The sequence below is a fragment of the Bombina bombina genome, chromosome 1, assembly GCF_027579735.1.
Source record: "Bombina bombina isolate aBomBom1 chromosome 1, aBomBom1.pri, whole genome shotgun sequence".
Lineage (NCBI taxonomy): Eukaryota > Metazoa > Chordata > Amphibia > Anura > Bombinatoridae > Bombina > Bombina bombina.
In genome coordinates, this window is record NC_069499.1 from 1587193957 (window position 1) to 1587218459 (window position 24503).

Consider the following 24503-nt stretch of genomic DNA (forward strand, 5'->3'; position numbering starts at 1 on the left):
TAGACTTGATGGGAAATACATAAGGCTATACTAAGTATTAACTAATATGTAATATGTGTAGACTTGATGGGACATACATAAGGTTATACTAAGTAATAAGTAACATGTAATATGTGTAGACTTGATGGGACATACATAAGGCTATATTAAGTAATAAGTAACATGTAATATGTGTAGAGTTGATGTGACATACATAAGGCTTTACTAAGTAATAAGTAACATGTAATATGTGTAGACTTGATGGGACATACATAAGGCCATACTAAGTAATAAGTAACATGTACTATGTGTAGACTTGATGGGACATGCATAAGGCTATACTAAGTTGTAAGTTACATGTAATATGTGTAGACTTGATGTGACATACATAAGGCTATACTAAGTAATAAGTAACATGTAATATGTGTAAACTTGATGGGACATACATAAGGCTATCCTAAGAAAACAGTAACATGTAATATAGGTAGACTTGATGGGACATACATAAGGCTATCCTAAGAAAACAGTAACATGTAATATGTGTAGACTTGATGGGACATACATAAGGCTATACTAAGTAATAAGTAACGTGTAATATGTGTAGACTTGATAGGACATACATAAGGGTATCCTAAGTAATAAGTAACATGTAATATGTGTAGACTTGATGGGACATGCATAAGGCTATACTAAGTAATAAGTAATATGTAATATGTGTAGACTTGATAGGACATGTATAAGACTATCCTAAGTAATAGGTAACAATAATATGTGTAGACTTCATGGGACATACATAAGGTTATACTAATAAGTAACATGTAATATGTGTAGACTTGATGTGACATACATAAGGCTATCCTAAGTAATAAGTAACATAATATGTGTAGACTTGATGGGACATACATAAGGCTATACTAAGTAATAAGTAACATGTAATATGTGTAGACTTGATGGGACATACATAAGGGTATCCTAAGTAATAAGTAACATGTAATATGTATAGACTTGATGGGACATGCATAAGGCTATACTAAGTAACATGTAATATGTGTAGACTTGATGGGACATACATATGGCTATACTAAGTAATAAGAAACATGTACTATGTGTAGACTTGATGGGACATGCATAAGGCTATACTAAGTTATAAGTTACATGTAATATGTGTAGACTTTGTGTGACATACATAAGGCTATACTAAGTTATAAGTAACATGTAATATGGGTAGACTTGATGGGATATACATAAGGTTATACTAAGTAATAAGTAACATGTAATATGTGTAAACTTGATGGGACATGCATAAGGCTATCCTAAGAAAACAGTAACATGTAATATAGGTAGACTTGATGGGACATACATAAGGCTATCCTAAGAAAACAGTAACATGTAATATGTGTAGACTTGATGGGACATACATAAGGCTATACTAAGTAATAAGTAACGTGTAATATGTGTAGACTTGATAGGACATACATAAGGGTATCCTAAGTAATAATTAACATGTAATATGTGTAGACTTGATGGGACATGCATAAGGCTATACTAAGTAATAAGTAACATGTAATATGTGTAGACTTGATGGGACATACATAAGGCTATCCTAAGTAATAAGTAACGTAATATGTGTAGACTTGATGGGACATACATAAGGCTATACTAAGTAATAAGTAACATGTAATATGTGTAGACTTGATGGGACATACATAAGGGTATCCTAAGTAATAAGTAACATGTAATATGTATAGACTTGATGGGACATGCATACGGCTATCCTAAGTAATAAGTAACATGTAATATGTGTAGACTTGATGGGACATGCATACGGCTATCCTAAGTAATAGGTAACAATAATATGTGTAGACTTGACCGGACATACATAAGGCTATACTAAGTAATAAGTAACAGTAATATGTGTAGACTTGATGTGACATATATAAGGCTATCCTAAGTAATAAGTAACATGTAATATGTGTAGACTTAATGGGACATACATAAGGCTATACTAAGTAATAAGTAACATGTAATATGTGTAAACTTGATGGGACATACATATGGCTATACTAAGTAATAAGTAACATGTAATTTGTGTAGACTTGATGGGACATACATAAGGCTATACTAAGTAATAAGTAACATGTAATATGTGTAAACTTGATGGGACATACATATGGCTATACTAAGTAATAAGTAACATGTAATTTGTGTAGACTTGATGGGACATACATAAGGCTATCCTAAGTAATAAGTAACATGTAATATGTGTAGACTTGATGGGACATACATAAGGCTATACTAAGTAATAAGTTACATGTAATATGTGTAAACTTGATGGGACATACATAAAGCTATACTAAGTAATAAGTAACATGTAATTTGTGTAGACTTGATGGGACATACATAAGGTTATACTAAGTAATAAGTAACATGTAATATGTGTAGACTTGATGGGACATGCATAAGGTTATACTAAGTAATAAGTAACATGTAATATGGCTAGACTTGATGGGACATACATAAGGCTATACTAAGTAATAAGTAACATGTAATATGTGTAGACTTGATGGGACATACATAAGGCTATACTAAGTGATAAGTAACATGTAATATGTGTAGACTTGATGGGACATACATAAGGCTATACTAAGTAATAAGTAACATGTAGTATGTGTAGACTTGATGGGATATACATAAGGTTATACTAAGTAATAAGTAACATGTAATATGTGTAGACTTGACCGGACATACATATGGCTATACTAAGTAATAAGTAACAGTAATATGTGTAGACTTGATGTGACATACATAAGGCTATACTAAGTAATACGTAACATGTAATATGTGTAGACTTGATGGGATATGCATAAGGCTATACTAAGTAATACGTAACATGTAATATGTGTAGACTTGATGTGACATGCATAAGGCTATACTAAGTAATAAGTAACTTAGTGATGTCGCGAACGTAAAAATTTAGGTTCGCGAACTGCGAACGCAAACTTCCCCAACTGTTCGCGAACCGGCGAACCTGGCGAACCGCCATAGACTTCTATAGGAAGGCGAACTTTAAAACCCACAAGGACTCTTTCTGACCACAATAGTGATGGAAAAGTTGTTTCAAGGGGATTAACACCTGGACTGTGGCATGCCGGAGGGGGATCCATGGCAAAACTCCCATGGAAAATTACATAGTTGATGCAGAGTCTGGTTTTAATCCATAAAGGGCATAAATCACCTAACATTCCTAAATTGTTTGGAATAACGTGCTTTAAAACATCAGGTATGATGTTGTATCGATCAGGTAGTGTAAGGGTTACGCCCGCTTCACAGTGACAGACCAATCTCCCAGTTTAAAGGGACAGTCTACACCAGAATTTTTATTGTTTTAAAAGATAGATTATCCCTTTATTACCCATTTCCCAGTTTTGCATAACTAACACATTTATAATAATATACTTTTAACCTCTGTGATTATCTTGTATCTAAGCCTCTGCAAACTGCGCCTTTTTTTAGTTCTTTTGACAGACTTGCAGTCTAGCCAATCAGTGCCTGCTCCCAGAAAACTTCTCGTGCACGAGCACAGTGTTATCTATATGAAATTCGTGAACTAACACCCTCTAGTGGTGGAAAACTGTTAAAATGCAATCTGAAAGAGGTGGGCTTCAAGGTCTAAGAAATTAGCATATGAACCTCCTAGGTTAAGCTTTCAACTAAGAATACCAAGAGAACAAAGCAAAATTGGTGATAAAAGTAAATTGGAAAATTGTTTAAAATTACATGCTCTATCTGAATCATGAAAGTTTATTTTGGCCTAGACTGTCCCTTTAACACACCACAAACAACCGCAAACAGTCCATTTATACAACCGCAAACTCCCCATTTGCACAAGGTTGGATACCAAGCTAGCCATGTCCCGTTCCTTGTCCTCACTGATGTCATTGAAGGTCTCTTTCTCCACCCAGCCATGTACAAAACACCAAGGATCCCCGAAAGGTGACAACAATCCCCCGGGGATGCCTGCTGTGTTTGGTCTTCCACCTCCTCAAAGCCACCTTCCTCCTCTGACACCTCTTCTTCAGACTCATCTCTCTGCGCTGCCTCTCTCTGCATTATTATAAGGTGTGATAAGTAGTACTATTCCTATCAGTTTAATCCCTGTTAAGTCCCCTATCAGGGGACGTGTATATGGCATCGATTTTAGGAACTGAGAGATGGAAAAAGATGCTTGGTCGGTCCTCCTACTTCAAATTTAGTGCACTGCGCATGCAATCTAATGTGCCACCAGATAGGAGTGGTGTGTTAAGTAGTTCTATTCTTATCAGTTTAATCCCTGTTACGTCCATGTGTGTAATGCTGCATGACTGAGACATATCCCTGTTATCTACATCCTCTGGCAATAATGGTTGCGCATCACTCATTTCTTCCAACTGATGTGTAAATAAACTCCTCTGACAGATCAAGTGAAGCGGCTGTGGTGCTAGTGTTGGTGGTGGTGGCAGGCGGGCGAGTGATAACTTGAGAGGTGCCCGAAGCTAAGCTGGGGGAGGATGGTGCGTCAAGGTTCCAAGCGGAAGCTGTAGAAGATTGGGTGTCCTGTGTTAGCCAGTCAACTATGTCCTCAGAAATGTTTGAGTTAGGGGTACGTGGCCTCTGAACACTGGGCATTATTCTAGGGCCAAAGGGAATCACAGCACCACGAACATGACGGCCCCTGCGGGGTGGCCTGCCTCTGCCTGTCATTTTTTTTCCGATTAGTTGTACTATGCATGCAAGCTACTGTGACAACAGATATGAGTGGCACTGTGCACTGGCAGAAGTTGGCAGAGTAGACGCTGTAGGCCTGACACACACACGCTTGCAGACAACTAACTGCTATTCAATCTATTACAGTCAAAATTGTATTTTTTTTTTTTAAATCTTCACTACTGTTACACCAGATATGAGTGGTGGCACTGAGCAAGTGGGCACAGTATACGCTGTGAGCCTGACACACACGCTGGCAGACAGGCAACTGCAATTAGATTACACAGGAAAAAAAAAAAGCATCCCTAAAAAGGGCTTTTTGGGGTGCTGTCCTTACAGCAGAGATCAGATGAGTCCCTCAGGACTGTAGTGGACACTGAATACACTAGCCTAGCTATCAATTTCCCTATTAAATCAGCAGCAGCTACACTGTCCCTCCTCTCCCTAAGAATGCAGCTTCCGAATGAATCTAAAATGGATGCTATCCAGGAGGTAGGAGGGTCTGGGAGGGAGGGTCTGCTGCTGATTGGCTGGAATGTGCCTGCTGACTGTGAGGTACAGGGTCAAAGTATTACTCAATGATGATGAATAGGGGGCGGATCGAACATCGCATGTATAGATTTGATGGGACATACATATGGCTATACTAAGTAATAAGTAACATGTAATATGTGTAGACTTAATGGGACATGCATAAGGCTATACTAAGTAATAAGTAACATGTAATATATATAGACTTGATGGGACATACATAAGGTTATACTAAGTAATAAGTAACATGTAATATGTGTAGACTTGATGGGACATACATAAGGCTATACTAAGTAATAAGTAACATGTAATATATATAGACTTGATGGGACATACATAAGGCTATCCTAAGTAATAAGTAACATGTAATATGTGTAGACTTGATGGGACATACATAAGGTTATACTAAGTAATAAGTAACATGTAATATATATAGACTTGATGGGACATACATAAGGCTATACTAAGTAATAAGTAACATGTAATATGTGTAGACTTGATGGGACATACATAAGGTTATACTAAGTAATAAGTAACATGTAATATATATAGACTTGATGGGACATACATAAGGCTATACTAAGTAATAAGTAACATGTAATATGTGTAGACTTAATGGGACATACATAAGGCTATACTAAGTAATAAGTAACATGTAATATGTGTAGACTTGATGGGACATGCATAAGGCTATACTTAGTAATAAGTAACATGTAATATGTGTAGACTTGATGGGACATACATAAGGCTATCCTAAGTAATAAGTAACATGTAATATGGGTAGACTTGATGGGATATACATAAGGTTATACTAAGTTATAAGTAACATGTAATATGTGTAAACTTGATGGGACATACATAAGGCTATCCTAAGAAAACAGTAACATGTAATATGGGTTGTCAGGTATCTGCTGCAATGTATGTACCTTTAAACAAACTCTTTATAAGGCTACTCCTCCCCCTCTCACCTGCCAATTAATTTTGGTTGTGTTACTGAACAATCTACCAGCACGCAGATACTGTTGTTACTCTACATAGAGAAATCATTACCAAGTCTCAAAGATATTCCACTGTGAATCCGGTAAAACATTTAGACCCCTTTTTCAACGCTTCACTGCTGAGAATCTGTGATTAACAAAACGGGGTTTTATTTGCCGGCTATTCCGTTTCCAGCTTCTCATTGCCTACACGGATTACAAACCGTTTCACTGTCTGGCGTCTCACCGTGTACTCAACCTGTCAGCAGTTCTAACGTCCTGATTGGTCACTTCGTACACACCCTTCAGACACGCTGCCGCTGCAGCTCCAAGCACCTCTCCTCTCTCACAGACGCTACCGCTACAGCTCCAAGCACTTCTCCTCTCTCACAGACGCTGCCGCTGCAGTTCCAAGCACTTCTCCAGCCTCAGTTCATTCAGCCAATCTAGTCTCTGAACTTTTCTTAAGCTAAGTGAGTTGTTTGTTCAGGAAAAGGCAACGTCATCACATTGTATACAAACTACTATACTGCTGCTACCTGCAAACTGCAGTCTGATTCACTGATAACTATCTCCTGTAACAAGATAACAGGAGACTCACTTAATATATTAACAACATACTCATTCTGGTCTGCAGTTGTGATTCACTATTTACAGTTCAACACCACTCAGAACCTGACATATTAATTGGCCTAAGAATGGATCCAGCAGACCTCCCCAACGTTGTATATAACCTTACACAACGTGTTGATCAACTCTCACAAGCTTTCAGAGAGCTCCAATTACAGAATGATACCTTGAGGACAGCTTTAAGGGATATTACTCCAGAACCACAAGTCTCCCTACCTGAAAGATTCTCAGGAGACAGAAAGAATTTCAGACAATTCAGGAATGCCTGCTACCTTTTGTTCCAGATGCGGCCAAGGACATATCATACAGAGAGGCTAAAGGTTATGACTGTGATTTCTTTTCTGTCTGGTGAAGCCAGGATTTGGGCCGATAATCTATTTGAAAATAATGATCCGACGCTCACTTCTTTGACTGATTTTTTTACACAGATGAGCTTACTTTATGAAGATACTCAAAAACAGCTCATGGCCGAAGCCAAGATGCGTTCCCTCAGACAGGGCAGACGTCCAGTGGAGGAATACCTCTCAGAATTTAAACTGTATATCAAAGACTCTGAATGGAGTGAGGTTGCATTACGGAATCAGTATCGTTTGGGACTATCTGATATCCTCAAGGATGAAATAGCACGTACTGAGCTCCACAATACTCTGGAAGGTATCATGAACCTCTCCATACAGATAGATCGTAGAATCAGAGAGACGTTCCGAAAGACAACAGTCAGAAACTCCACTACGACTGACCTCAACTTCCCACAGTACAAAGGATTCCACTGTTCCCATGGAGATTGGCTTCACAAAAGGCCCACTCACACTAGAGGAAAGACACCGCAGACTGCAGAACGACCTTTGCATGTATTGCGCATCTCCTGCTCATCCAGTAAAAAACTGCCCTCTGCTCCAACGCCAGAAAAGAAGTAAGTTGACAGTTACTAGGAATTGTTTAACCAACAAGCTGTCTGATGTTGCTTACTGTACTCTCCCCTTATCCTTACAGTGGGACCTCCAGGCTCTTCAGGCGGAAGCAATCATTGATTCAGGAGCCTATGCAAACTTCATAGATTTATCCCTTGTAAATAAAAATAAAATTCCCTTGTGTGTGAAAGCAACACCCGTCTCTCTTCGTGTTATTGATGGTTCAATGGTGAGGTCTGGTCCTATCACAAATCACACCATTCCTCTTAAGGTCACTATAGGTAAGGGGCATACTGAATTTCTTTGCTTTGATGTCATACCTTCCCCATTATTCCCTATTGTCTTGGGGTTGTCCTGGTTGCAACAACATCAACCCTCGATATGCTGGCAGTCCCTACAAGTCGACTTAAATTCTAATTATTGCATTGAGACCTGTTATCCACAACAGAATTTACTACATGTTTCAAACCCAACGATCCCCGTTGAATATCAGGATTTCCAAGATGTTTTTAACAAAAAACAAGCAGAATCTCTGCCCCCACACCGGATATATGACTGTCCTATTGAATTGTTACCTGGATCGAACATTCCCTATGGACACATATATCCACTCTCACAACCTGAACTGGATCATTTAAAGGGTTACTTGGAAGAAAATCTGAAGAAGGGTTTCATCCGACCTTCTACTTCCCCGGCAGGAGCTGGGATGTTTTTCGTGAAAAACAAAGACAACTCTTTACCCCCCATAATCGACTATCGTGAGTTGAATAGAAGGACCAAAAAGAACAGGTATCCCCTTCCCTTGATTCCTGAACTGGTCGAACGCCTCAGTAAGGCTACTGTTTACACCAAGCTAGATCTTAGAGGCGCGTACAACCTCATTAGGATCAGGGAAGGAGATGAGTGGCTCACCGCTTTCCGCACAAGATACGGTCTTTATGAGTATTTGGTGATGCCATTCGGGCTCTGCAACGCCCCCGCTACGTTCCAATACTTCATTAATGATGTCTTCAGGGACTTATTGGACGTATGCGTAGTTATTTATTTGGATGACATCCTTATCTACTCCAACTCCATAGAAGAGCATAAAAAGCATGTTCGTTGGGTTTTGGGCAGACTTAGGACTCACCGCTTATATGCCAAGTTAGAGAAGTGCACATTTCATTCCAATGAAATAACTTTCCTAGGTTATAACATTTCTGCATCAGGAGTTAAGATGGAAGATGAGAAGATTGAAGCTATACTCAACTGGCCTACACCTCGTTGTAAAAAGGATGTTCAACGCTTCCTTGGCTTCGCCAACTTCTATCGAAAGTTTATAAAAAATTTCTCCAAGATCGCAAAACCCCTCAACACTCTTACTGGGTCCCATAAGCAGTTTATCTGGGATCTAGAGTCAGAAAAATCTTTTTCTTCTCTCAAACGAAGTTTCACCACCGCTCCCATTCTTCGCTTCCCGGATACAAAACTCCAGTTCATTCTAGAGGTTGACGCTTCGGAGTATGCTCTCGGGGCAATTCTATCACAGCGTAAATCCCCATCAGAACCCATACATCCCGTGGCTTTCTACTCTAGGCTAATGACGCCTGCTGAACATAATTATGCTATCGGGGAGAAAGAACTTTTGGTTATCAAGTCAGCTCTGGAGCATTGGAGGCACCTATTGGAAGGAACTATCCTCCCGATTCTGATCTACACTGACCATAGAAATTTGGAGTACCTCCAAACTTGTAAAACGCTCTCGGCCCGACAGGCACGTTGGAGTTTGTTTTTTACTAGGTTTAATTTTCAGATCACCTACCGACCTGGTAGAAAAAACGGGAAGGCAGATTCTTTATCCAGACACTTACAGCGTCCAAGCTACTCTACCGAACACTCAAGTATCCTAAATCCCCATCACTTCATGGGGTTCTCCAATCTTGCTTCCTCTACACTATGTGCTCATCAAAAGGCTGACACCACTCTTTCAAAAAACCTACAGCAACCTGATTCAAGAGGTATCAATCTTGTGAATGGTAAAATATATGTTCCCCCAACATTGAGACAGGACATTCTCAAAGAACACCATGATTCTCCCCTCGCAGGTCACCCAGGCTGTAAGGACTCACATTACTGTTGCTTTAAATCCTCACTTTCTCCTTATTGGATACCTCCCCTTATTTAACTTTGCCGCACTTATCACACAGTGCTTAGTATTTTGAAAGTGAACACTTCGTTTTGCTCAAGCTTTGGATTTACAATTACCTAGAGCGTTATCTTGCTCTATTTCTTTGGATACAATTTTCCTTCTTCATTATATTTTGATACTTTCTCTTTGAATATTGTGACAACATATTGCTACATTTATTAAATACCTTATTGGATACAAGGTTTCTATCTACCGGAGATGCCTTACACGCTGTAATCACAGACGCTGCAGATTCGGATTCACCTTCACTGACCTCACTTCCGGTAGCTACCGAAGACTTTTCTCAGCATTCACGGAGAGGACTATCGGCTCACAGAAGTTGCTGAATTAATACATCAGGTAAAAATACCTTACACGGTTACTCTGAATTATCGACACTGTTACTACACAGTAAAATATTATATACTTGTCACATATAGACTTTCATAGAATATGATTGATATGAACTGTGGCTCTAACTAAATCTTAGTCTTGGCAAATCAAATACTCATAACTTGGTGAAACAAAACCCAATCATTTTATTAAAAGTCTGCAATTGTGTTTCACTTGAATCATCCATATTATCACCTGAGAGACATCTCCTGAATTGTTAGAGACAGGATCTGACACAGGCATACGAAAAACCAGTGAACTCATTACTAGAAATTTCTGGTGGCCGAAGCTCCAACAAACTGTGGATTCTTTCATCAAGTCTTGTCAAGTTTGTGCAGTATCCAAGTCCGACAGATCCAAACCTTTTGGCGAGCTCCAACCACTCCCGATACCCGATAGGCCTAGGCACACAGTTGGTTTGAATTTCATTGTGGAGCTACCAGACTCTAATCATTCCAACACCATCATGGTAGTGGTGGACTTCCTCACGAAGATGGCTCACTTTATTCCTCATCACAAACTACCCACAGCTACAGAAACCGCAGCTCTATTATTAAAACATGTTGTACGTCTCCATGGCTTACCTTCGATCATAGTTTCTGACAGGGGATCACAATTTACCTCCAGATGTTGGAGACACTTGTGCTCCGTTTTAAAGATAGACCACCGGTATAGCACGGCTTTCCATCCACAAACAAACGGTCAGACCGAGAGAGTCAACCAATGGATAGAACAATATGTACGTTGTTACTGCTCCCACCAACAAGATGCTTGGGAAAGTAACATATCCATGGCACGTCATCACATTGTATACAAACTACTATACTGCTGCTACCTGCAAACTGCAGTCTGATTCACTGATAACTATCTCCTGTAACAAGATAACAGGAGACTCACTTAATATATTAACAACATACTCATTCTGGTCTGCAGTTGTGATTCACTATTTACAGTTCAACACCACTCAGAACCTGACATGGGTAGACTTGATGGGACATACATAAGGCTATCCTAAGTAATAAGTAACATGTAATATGTGTAGACTTGATGGGACATACATAAGGCTATACTAAGTAATAAGTAACATGTAATATGTGTAGACTTGATGGGACATACATAAGACTATACTAAGTAATAAGTAACATGTAATATGTGTAGACTTGATGGGACATACATAAGGCTATCCTAAGTAATAAGTAACTTGTAATATGTGTAGACTTGATGGGACATACATAAGGCTATACTAAGTAATAAGTAACATGTAATATGGGTAGACTTGATGGGACATACATAAGGCTATACTAAGTAATAAGTAACATGTAATATGTGTAGACTTGATGGGACATACATAAAGCTATACTAAGTTATAAGTAACATGTAATATGTAATATGTGTAGACTTGATGTGCCTTTTTGGTTCTTATCACCGTCATATTCTATGTTTCTATTGATTGGATCAGCCAATAGAATGAGAGCTCAATCCTATTGGCTGATTGCATCAGCCAATAGGATTTTTTCTACCTTAATTCCAATTGGCTGATAGAATTCTATCAGCCAATCGGAATTCAAGGGACGCCATCTTGGATGACGTCATTCAGTCGTTGGATCAAGAACGAAGAGGATGCTCCGCGTCGGATGTCTTGAAGATGGACCCGCTCCATGCCGGATGGATGAAGATAGAAGATGCCGTCTGGATGAAGACTTCTGCCCGTGTGGAGGACCTCTTCTGCCCGGATTAAATGAAGACTTCTGCCCGTCTGGAGGACCTCTTCGTCTGGCTTTGTTGAGGACTTTGGCCCGGTTGTGTGAAGACTTCTCAAGGTAGGGTGATCTTCAAGGGGTTAGTGTTAGGTTTTATTAAGGGGGTATTGGGTGGGTTTTAGAGTAGGGTTGGGTGTGAGGGTGGTGGGTTGTAATGTTGGGGGGGTATTGTTCTTTTTTTCCAGGTAAAAGAGCTGATTACTTTGGGGCAATGCCTCGCAAAAAGCTCTTTTAAGGGCTATTTGTAATTTAGTATATGGTAAGATTTTTATTATTTTGGGGGGATTAGATTAGGTGTAATTAGTTTAAAAAAATTGTAATTATTTTATTATTTTCTGTAATTTAGTGTTTTTTTTTCTTTTGTACTTTATTTTATTTAATTGTATTTAGTTTAGGGAATTAATTTAATTATAGTGTAGTGTTAGGTGTAATTGTAACTTAGGTTAGGTTTTATTTTACAGGTAAATTTGTCTTTATTTTATCTAGGTAGTTATTAAATAGTCAATATCTATTTAGTAACTATTCTACCTAGTTAAAATAAATACAAAGTTGCCTGTAAAATAAAAATAAACCTAAGCTAGCTAAAATGTAAGTATTAGTTATATTGTAGCTATCTTAGGGTTTATTTTACAGGTAAGAATTTAGTTTTAAATAGGAATAATTTAGTTAATGATAGGAATTTTATTTAGATTTATTTAAATTATATTAAAGTTAAGGGGTGTTAGGGTTAGGGTTAGACTTAGGTTTAGGGGTTAATACATTTTATATAGTGGCGGCGACGTTGGGGGTGGCAGATTAGGGGTTAATAAATGTAGGTAGGTGTCGGCGATGTTAGGGACAGCAGATTAGGGATTAATAAAATTTAACAAGTATTTGCGAGGCGGGAGTGCGGCGATTTAGGGGTTGATATATTTATTATAGTGGCGGCGATGTCCGGTTCAGCAGATTAGGGGTTAAAATTTTTATTTTAGTGTTTGCGAAGTGGTGGGGGCCTCGGTTTAGGGGTCAATAGGTAGTTTATGGGTGTTAGTGTACTTTTTAGCACTTTAGTTAAGCGTTTTATGCTACAGCTTTGTAGCGTAAAACTCTTAACTACTGACTTTCAAAGGCGGTAGGAGACTTGACAGGAGAGGGTGTACCGCTCACTTTTAGGAAGACTCGTAATACTGGCATTAGGAAAATCCCATTGAAAAGATAGGATATGCAATTGACGTAAGTGGATTTGCAGTACTTTCGAGTCTCAAAAAAAGTGAGCGGTACACCTTTACCTGCCAGACTCGTAATACCAGCGGGCGTTAAAAAGCAGCATTGGGACCTCTCAACGCTGCTTATTAAGGCTAACGCCAAACTCGTAATCTAGCCGTATGTTTTTTTATATTTTTTTTATCTAAGTAATTTTAGCTTTTTTATTTTAATTGTAATTTAGTATTTTTTAATTTAGGTAATTAGGGTTAATTTAGGGGATGTTAGGTTAGGGGGTGTTAGGTTAGGTGCTTAGTAATTGAATTAGTTATTTGCGTTGTGGGGGTTTGGCGGATTAGGGGTTAATAGATTTCTAAGGTTTGTTGTGATGTGGGTTAATGGCGGATTAGGGGTTAATAGTTTTTATAGGTAGATTGCGATGTGGGTGAATGGCGGATAAGGGGTTAATAGTTTTATTAGGCATATTGCGCTGTGGGGGGTTGTCGGTTTAGGGGTTAATACATTTATTATTAGTTCCGATATGGGGGTGATGGCAGATATAGGGGTTTTATGTGTCAGGTTTATTTTTGGGAGCCGGGTTAGACTTTTATGGGAGATTTAATTTTTTTTTTTTTTTCTTAGGCGCCAGCAGTTTCTAACATGTCACTGGCCGTAAGTCACTGGCGACTTCAGAGATTTTTATTTACGCACATTTTTGGACATCGCTAGTTTATCCGACTTACGGCCCTTTATGAACGGCTGGTGAAATTACGGGTGACGTGGGTTTCAACAGTAAGACTGAAGCCTGCACCGCATATGTAATCTTCCCCTTATGGTGCAAAAGCTTTTCATTAATATCCAATGTAATATGTGCCCGTTTTTAGTGCAAAAAATGGTGATTTCTGTTGATTTTTCTGTGATAAATGTTGCCCTAAGTAGAAAAGCGATTTTCCTAAAAAAGTGTTTTTCCATTTTTATACAAATTATAGATCTCAGGTTTTAATCTCTTTCCAATATTTTTAAAACTACTATTTAACACACAAATAAAAAAATAAAAATAAATAACTATACGAAGATGTATTTGAAAATATTTTATTCAAGTCGTTTCCTAAAAGTAGAAAAAAATCCCAAAGACACAGAAGAGTAAATACAAAAATCTCTGCAAATAAATAAATAATAAATACAAGAATCTTCTAGAATTATAAAATGAAAATAGCAATGATATCAATGTAAACAAATGATCTGAGATTTGCTGCTATAGAAGTGGATATGAGAACAGCATATGATTCCCTATAGAACGTAATGGGAGACACCAGATGGAAATGTACGGAGCCGTCAGTGAGTGAGAGGTTTTAACCTTATAAAGTGCTTTAATACAGTGGGTGTAGTGTGAAAGATCACAGAAGAGTATTGAGCTTTACTCTTACACAAAGCGGTTTCTTCTGACTTTAGCTCTGCTGAAATGCTGTAGACGATCCTTAGGGGTTAGACGTCTGCATGGGCTGCAGAAATCATATAATGACAGCTCTGATGTTATGGAGCAATTGACCTTACTGAAATGTATGGAGCAAGTTTTGTAAGTTAGGTATTGATGCTTTAGAAATGTACTAGGGTCAGAACTAGCTGGTGCAGCAGACACAAAGGCACCAGGGCCCAAGGGCTGGGGGCCCATAGCAGCCAGTCTATACATAGGCGTGTGTTTGTGGTCACTATCAGTGAATAGATGCTCATTATCATTATACAGTGCAGCGTGCTCATTATTAGTGTATAGATGCTCATTATCATTATACAGTGCAGCGTGGTCTGATCAGTGTATAGATACTTATTATCATTATACAGTGCAGCGTGGTCTGATCAGTGTATAGATACTTATTATCATTATACAGTGCAGCGTGGTCTGATCAGTGTATAGATACTTATTATCATTATACAGTGCAGCGTGGTCACTATCAGTGTATAGATACTTATTATCATTATACAGTGCAGTGTGCTCATTATTAGTGTATAGATGCTCATTATCATTATACAGTGCAGCGTGCTCATTATTAGTGTATAGTTGCTCATTATCATTATACAGTGCAGCGTGGTCTGATCAGTGTATAGATACTTATTATCATTATACAGTGCAGCGTGCTCATTATTAGTGTATAGTTCCTCATTATCATTATACAGTGCAGCGTGCTCATTATTAGTGTATAGATGCTCATTATCATTATACAGTGCAGCGTGGTCTGATCAGTGTATAGATGCTCATTATCATTATACAGTGCAGCGTGGTCTGATCAGTGTATAGATACTTATTATCATTATACAGTGCAGCGTGGTCACTATCAGTGTATAGATGCTCATTATCATTATACAGTGCAGCGTGGTCTGATCAGTGTATAGATACTTATTATCATTATACAGTGCAGTGTGGTCACTATCAGTGTATAGATACTTATTATCATTATACAGTGCAGCGTGGTCTGATCAGTGTATAGATACTTATTATCATTATACAGTGCAGTGTGCTCATTATTAGTGTATAGTTGCTCATTATCATTATACAGTGCAGCGTGGTCACTATCAGTGAATAGATGCTCATTATCATTATACAGTGCAGCGTGGTCTGATCAGTGTATAGATGCTCATAATCATTATACAGTGCAGCGTGGTCACTATCAGTGTATAGATGCTCATTATCATTATACAGTGCAGCGTGGTCACTATCAGTGTATAGATGCTCATTATCATTATACAGTGCAGCGTGGTCTGATCAGTGTATAGATACTTATTATCATTATACAGTGCAGCGTGGTCACTATCAGTGTATAGATACTCATTATCATTATACAGTGCAGCGTGGTCTGATCAGTGTATAGATACTTATTATCATTATACAGTGCAGCGTGGTCTGATCAGTGTATAGATACTTATTATCATTATACAGTGCAGCGTGGTCTGATCAGTGTATAGATGCTCATTATCATTATACAGTGCAGCGTGGTCTGATCAGTGTATAGATACTTATTATCATTATACAGTGCAGCGTGGTCTGATCAGTGTATAGATACTTATTATCATTATACAGTGCAGCGTGGTCACTATCAGTGTATAGATACTCATTATCATTATACAGTGCAGCGTGGTCTGATCAGTGTATAGATACTTATTATCATTATACAGTGCAGCGTGGTCACTATCAGTGTATAGATACTCATTATCATTATACAGTGCAGCGTGGTCTGATCAGTGTATAGATGCTCATTATCATTATACAGTGCAGCGTGGTCACTATCAGTGTATAGATGCTCATTATCATTATACAGTGCAGCGTGGTCTGATCAGTGTATAGATACTTATTATCATTATACAGTGCAGCGTGGTCTGATCAGTGTATAGATACTTATTATCATTATACAGTGCAGCGTGGTCACTATCAGTGTATAGATACTCATTATCATTATACAGTGCAGCGTGGTCTGATCAGTGTATAGATACTTATTATCATTATACAGTGCAGCGTGGTCACTATCAGTGTATAGATGCTTATTATCATTATACAGTGCAGCGTGGTCACTATCAGTGTATAGATGCTCATTATCATTATACAGTGCAGCGTGGTCACTATCAGTGTATAGATACTTATTATCATTATACAGTGCAGCGTGGTCTGATCAGTGTATAGATGCTCATTATCATTATACAGTGCAGCGTGGTCACTATCAGTGTATAGATGCTCATTATCATTATACAGTGCAGCGTGCTCATTATTAGTGTATAGATGCTCATTATCATTATACAGTGCAGCGTGGTCACTATCAGTGTATAGATGCTCATTATCATTATACAGTGCAGCGTGGTCACTATCAGTGTATAGATGCTCATTATCATTATACAGTGCAGCGTGGTCTGATCAGTGTATAGATACTTATTATCATTATACAGTGCAGCGTGGTCTGATCAGTGTATAGATACTCATAATCATTATACAGTGCAGCGTGGTCTGATCAGTGTATAGATACTTATTATCATTATACAGTGCAGCGTGGTCACTATCAGTGTATAGATACTTATTATCATTATACAGTGCAGCGTGCTCATTATTAGTGTATAGATGCTCATTATCATTATACAGTGCAGCGTGGTCTGATCAGTGTATAGATACTTATTATCATTATACAGTGCAGCGTGGTCACTATCAGTGTATAGATACTTATTATCATTATACAGTGCAGCGTGGTCACTATCAGTGTATAGATACTTATTATCATTATACAGTGCAGCGTGGTCTGATCAGTGTATAGATACTCATTATCATTATACAGTGCAGCGTGCTCATTATTAGTGTATAGATGCTCATTATCATTATACAGTGCAGCGTGGTCTGATCAGTGTATAGATACTTATTATCATTATACAGTGCAGCGTGGTCACTATTAGTGCATAAATATTCCATCACCCAGCATATGTATGATATTTATACAGAGCAGTGTACTCAGGGTATATAGAACCTCACATCACTGCCAGCGTATACACAATATAATTATAAAGTGCAGCATGCTTATTATCAGTGTATATCAGTGTGTATATATATATATATATATATATTAGATCTGATACAGAAATGTACATGTATTGAAATTATTATGGATAATAGGTAATTTATAGAACAAATTGTTGTGAAGTTTATATTATAAAATGCTTTTTTTGTTAGTGTTTTCATTCCACAAATCCTTCACGTTGCAGTCAATAAGGTGAGGTAGATAATTTCTTTTGTACTTCATATTTTTCTCTACATCCTTCAACATTTGAAATGTATTTTGTGATTGCAGATGTCCTTATGGAGAAAAGCAGGTTGTGTTTTGGCACTGGTGAGTGATTTAGCGGAGCAGGTAATAAGTCTTCATGGGTGAAGGTAAGTGCTTTCATTTCCGTTGTTCTGGGCTGTAGAATCAGAGGAAATAGGCCGATCAGTGGATGAGCGGTGGTCTAACGAGATTATCTAAGAAGATTCTTCGGTACTGTCGGAGCTCTTAAAGAATTTTAGAGGCAAATTTTAGTTTAGTTTATCTCGCTATACAGGGTGAAGGCGAGACATCTACGTTACACTTTAATGCTGAGAACCCCCTGTTTTTTTGCCATGATTTCTCTCCATGTCAGTGAGGATTTGATAATCACTCAGCTTCGGTCCTGGAGAATATGAAGCCATAGTGTTTGCAGCTAGCTTTATACACCCTGTGATGACGATGCATATTCAGGCTGGCACGTAGATGCTGAACTCAGTTTATATTCAGTAGACGCCACTCCATGGCACTGCATTTAGTTTAATCTGTAAATAAATAATATAGAATGAAACACATTTTATAAGAAATCATAAATATAAATTATATCAACTGCATATTACTAGAAAGTGGCTAGAAAACTGACTTTAATTTATAACTGAGAACTGTGAGAATTTGTGAGAGAACTGTCTATGGGGCCGAATTATCAAGTTCCATAACTTGTCCGCCTGCTCTGAGGCGGGGGTCAGAAATCAACCCGATCGAATATGATCTGACTGATTGACACCCCCGCTAGCAGCTGATTGGCCGCAAATCTGCAGGGGGCGGTATTGCACAAGCAGTTCTGGTGAACTGCTTGCTTGTGCAATGATAAATGCCAGCAGCGTATGCTGTCAGCATTTATTGATGTGCAGCGGACATGATACGCTACATCATATCATGTCCGTTCGCACTTTGATAAATATACCCCTATGTGTTCACAAACATGCTGAGAATTCGTACTCATTTTTAGAATAGGCCCAACAACAGTTCTCAGTTAATTCACTGTAATTCAGTTTATTGCTAACACCAGCTAAACTATAATATATAATATACAGATAACAAGCTATTACAGTAGGCAGTCATCCCTCAACTACGCAAATGTATCTGAGTCTTGTTAGAATTCAATTCCTCCTTCCCACTTAAATTGTCAAAATATTGCAAAATGCATAATTTAATTAGTAATGTAATGTTTGTATTACTGATTATAGTATTTGTTCAACCCCAGCAAAGCTGTTAAACCCATAAATAAAGACCCCCTTGGTAACTGCAAGTGAGTGATTGGTGATCATGTGTGACTATTGCTTCTGAATGGCTTATTGGAAGTGTCCTTATAAACAGGACTTTGTGGGTGTTATACACATAGTACTCTCGAGCAAGTGTTGAAAAAATGACACAATCTAATTAATTAGGGCACATGATTTTTAAATTAAAATGTCCCTTTAAAATAATAAATGAATAGACCTCACGCTAATGCTGCTTTAGTGACCCTCTTCAATATGCCATTAACCTGTCTGAGCAGTACCTATCCTCTCTCTTTAAACCACTTGCCTCCCCCCCCGAGTGTTACTACATCAATTAAAGGGATATTACAGTGCTTTTGCCTTTCCATCTATACAAGGACATTTCAAACTGAATTAGTTAAAAGAAAAAAAATATATAGATGTTACTGTGCTGATTTTATTTCATGCTTGTGAGTTTGTTATTGTCCACCAACTGACGTGTGGGAGTTTTTCTTATCAGCCAGTAAGGATCCCCCTAATCATTAAAAAAAGTTAAATACTCAGGTAAAGCAGTTCCCAAGCAGAACACAGCCGATCAGCCAATCAGGAGAGACAGACAAAGGTTACTAAGAAGTAAGTAAAATTGATAAAAGAAGTAAATTGGAAAGTTGGTTAAAAGTTCATGCTCTATCCAGTAAATTTAAGTTTAATTTGGACTTTTCTGTCCCTTTAATAATGTTCCGTTTGCCCATCTGTATTATATAACAGCTTTGTCAGTTCTTTCAGAAAATGTTTATTTGTGCCAAGAAAATCTCCTGTAAAAAGAGAGCTGATATTTTGTTACTGACTCACAAAGATAACAAAGGTGAAGAGTAAGTGAACTGTGCATTATTATTACAGAAAATGTCACTAAAGGAATTTCCACACCTAGTGACATGGTAAGTTCTGTAAGGGCTGGGCTTGCCGCATCCCTAGGGGACGGGCAGCGCTCCTCACTTGTTCCAGGAGCCCCGATACAAGAGGAAGTCTGATAAAAATACATTAATCATTATTATTATATGTGCTTAATAAATAAACAAATAGGAATCTCTGATATCTGTAAATATAAATAAACTGTGTGCACTAAATACATTTAGCACAGTATTAAGGCTATTTCCCACATCCCTCTAGTCATGGGTGATGCCATGTTGAAATCTACACGCAGTGTAACCTAGGTTACAAAATGGCAGCTCCCATAATAAAAGGGTTATATTCAGTGTTTAAATACTATGGGGCATATGTAACAAGCTCCGTATGCAGCTTGATGCCCCGTTTTTCTGGCGAGCCTGCAGACTCGCCAGAAACAGCAGTTATGAAGCAGCGGTCACAAAGACCGCTGCTCCATAACCTGTCGCCTGCTCTGAGCAGGCGGACAGACATCGCCGGAAATCAACCCGATCGAGTATGCGAGTCTGCAGGGGGCGGCGTTGCACCAGCAGCTCTTGTGATCTGCTGGTGCAATGCTGAATATGGAGAGCGTTTTGCTCGCCGTATTCAGCGATGTCTGTCGGACCTGATCCGCACTGTCGGATCAGGTCCGACAGACATTGATAACTAGAGGCCTATAGCTGTTATGTTATGACAGCCCTAACACATGTATGTATGTAATTTACTGACACTGTCTGTTTCACATGATGCTATTTACTAAAGAAATCTCATTTGCACTAATAGATAAAGCAGTGCAAGTGACCTGTTAGTTTTGGAGCTCTTAAAGGAACAGTATAATGTTCTAACATTCGCTATTACATACGTTTGTGGTGCTGATTGGCTCACCAACCATGCCCTGCTCAGCAGCAGCTCAGGACCACGGCTGGTATGAAATTCTAAATATGTGTTTAACCTCTTTGCTGGATTTAAAGATTGTTGTGTAATTTCATTGTTACCAGACAGGCAGCAGTTAGAATTTGTCCTCAAGCTATAGCTAAGTGTGTGTTTTACACCTGTATGTTCTACACAGAACCGGACTAGATACAACTGATCCTAAGCACCTGTCTAAGCACTAGAGGTGGGCCCTAGTAAAGAATAAGCATTTATATTTTTTATTATTATTATTATTATTATTATTATCAGGTATTTGTAGAGCGCCAACAGATTCTGCAGAGCTAGAATTGGTCAGTATTTCCTCTCTTCTAGCTGAGACCCCAAGAGATACCATAAGTAACCTCCAGTACGTGGTGTTCACCCAGATAGCACCATTACATATGCAACCCATAATGCACAGCAGGTTTGTCCACTGATTTTATGGGTTTATGGGACTCCAATATTGTATCTGACCAACGGCCTATTTGTCTTAAAGGGACATGAAATCAGAATTAAAATCTCATGGTTCAGAAAGAACATGTTTCAAAATACTCACATGGTTATAAACAAACAATAGAGCAATAACAACAAGCTCTTTTAACTTAATCTCACCAAAACCAATGGCTATTGTCTCACACTAAATACGCAAGTAACCCAGCAATCCCCGGTATTAAGTTATAGCAGTGAGATATTGTATCCTGCACATTACAAGAAAGCTGTGAGTCAAATATCTAATTGTGTAAAGAATTATATCCCAAGTAAAATACGTTACCTGTGTGACACAACAAGTGACAAACTAATAAACTATATCTATCTCATTGTGTAAAGAATTATATCCCAAGTAAAATACATTACCTGTGTGACACAACAAGTGACAAACTAATAAACTATATCTATCTCATTGTGTAAAGAATTATATCCCAAGTAAAATACATTACCTGTGTGACACAACAAGTGACAAACAAATATAACTATATCTATCTCATTGTGTAAAGAATTATATCCCAAGTAAAATACATTACCTGTGTGACACAGCAAGTGACAAACTAATATAACTATATCTATCTCATTGTGTAAAGAATTATATCCCAAGTAAAATACATTACCTGTGTGACACAACAAGTGACAAACTAATAAACTATATCTATCTCATTGTGTAAAGAATTATATCCCAAGTAAAATACGTTACCTGTGTGACACAACAAGTGACAAACTAATAAACTATATCTATCTCATTGTGTAAAGAATTATATCCCAAGTAAAATACGTTACCTGTGTGACACAACAAGTGACAAACTAATAAAGTATATCTATCTCATTGTGTAAAGAATTATATCCCAAATAAAATACGTTACCTGTGTGACACAACAAGTGACAAACTAATAAACTATATCTATCTCATTGTGTAAAGAATTATATCCCAAGTAAAATACGTTACCTGTGTGACACAACAAGTGACAAACTAATAAACTATATCTATCTCATTGTGTAAAGAATTATATCCCAAGTAAAATACGTTACCTGTGTGACACAGCAAGTGACAAACTAGTATAACTATATCTATCTCATTGTGTAAAGAATTATATCCCAAGTAAAATACATTACCTGTGTGACACAACAAGTGACAAACTAATAAACTATATCTATCTCATTGTGTAAAGAATTATATCCCAAGTAAAATACGTTACCTGTGTGACACAACAAGTGACAAACTAATATAACTATATCTATCTCATTGTGTAAAGAATTATATCCCAAATAAAATACGTTACCTGTGTGACACAACAAGTGACAAACTAATAAACTATATCTATCTCATTGTGTAAAGAATTATATCCCAAGTAAAATACGTTACCTGTGTGACACAACAAGTGACAAACTAATAAACTATATCTATCTCATTGTTTAAAGAATTATATCCCAAGTAAAATACGTTACCTGTGTGACACAACAAGTGACAAACTAATATAACTATATCTATCTCATTATGTAAAGAATTATATCCCAAGTAAAATACGTTACCTGTGTGACACAAGTGACAAACTAATATAACTATATCTATCTCTTTGTGTAAAGAATTATATCCCAAGTAAAATACATTACCTGTGTGACACAACAAGTGACAAACTAATAAACTATATCTATCTCATTGTGTAAAGAATTATATCCCAAGTAAAATACATTACCTGTGTGACACAGCAAGTGACAAACTAATATAACTATATCTATCTCATTGTGTAAAGAATTATATCCCAAGTAAAATACATTACCTGTGTGACACAACAAGTGACAAACTAATAAACTATATCTATCTCATTGTGTAAAGAATTATATCCCAAGTAAAATACGTTACCTGTGTGACACAACAAGTGACAAACTAATAAACTATATCTATCTCATTGTGTAAAGAATTATATCCCAAGTAAAATACGTTACCTGTGTGACACAACAAGTGACAAACTAATAAAGTATATCTATCTCATTGTGTAAAGAATTATATCCCAAATAAAATACGTTACCTGTGTGACACAACAAGTGACAAACTAATAAACTATATCTATCTCATTGTGTAAAGAATTATATCCCAAGTAAAATACGTTACCTGTGTGACACAACAAGTGACAAACTAATAAACTATATCTATCTCATTGTGTAAAGAATTATATCCCAAGTAAAATACGTTACCTGTGTGACACAGCAAGTGACAAACTAGTATAACTATATCTATCTCATTGTGTAAAGAATTATATCCCAAGTAAAATACATTACCTGTGTGACACAACAAGTGACAAACTAATAAACTATATCTATCTCATTGTGTAAAGAATTATATCCCAAGTAAAATACGTTACCTGTGTGACACAACAAGTGACAAACTAATATAACTATATCTATCTCATTGTGTAAAGAATTATATCCCAAATAAAATACGTTACCTGTGTGACACAACAAGTGACAAACTAATAAACTATATCTATCTCATTGTGTAAAGAATTATATCCCAAGTAAAATACGTTACCTGTGTGACACAACAAGTGACAAACTAATAAACTATATCTATCTCATTGTGTAAAGAATTATATCCCAAGTAAAATACGTTACCTGTGTGACACAACAAGTGACAAACTAATATAACTATATCTATCTCATTGTGTAAAGAATTATATCCCAAGTAAAATACGTTACCTGTGTGACACAACAAGTGACAAACTAATATAACTATATCTATCTCTTTGTGTAAAGAATTATATCCCAAGTAAAATGTGTTACTTGTGTGACACAGCAAGTGACAAACTAATATAACTATATCTATCTCATTGTGTAAAGAATTATATCCCAAGTAAAATACGTTACCTGTGTGAC

General features: G+C 37.4%; 1 long non-coding RNA gene across 1 annotated transcript in view; it reads right to left on the reverse strand.

Moving 5' to 3' along the window:
* Positions 1-14351: 14351 nt before the first annotated feature.
* Positions 14352-24503, reverse strand: part of LOC128656478 (uncharacterized) — a 12682-nt gene continuing 2530 nt past the window's right edge. Inside the window, exon 2 of the long non-coding RNA XR_008402014.1 lies at positions 14352-18587. This is a non-coding gene — a long non-coding RNA (uncharacterized LOC128656478). The remainder of the gene's footprint in view (positions 18588-24503) is intronic.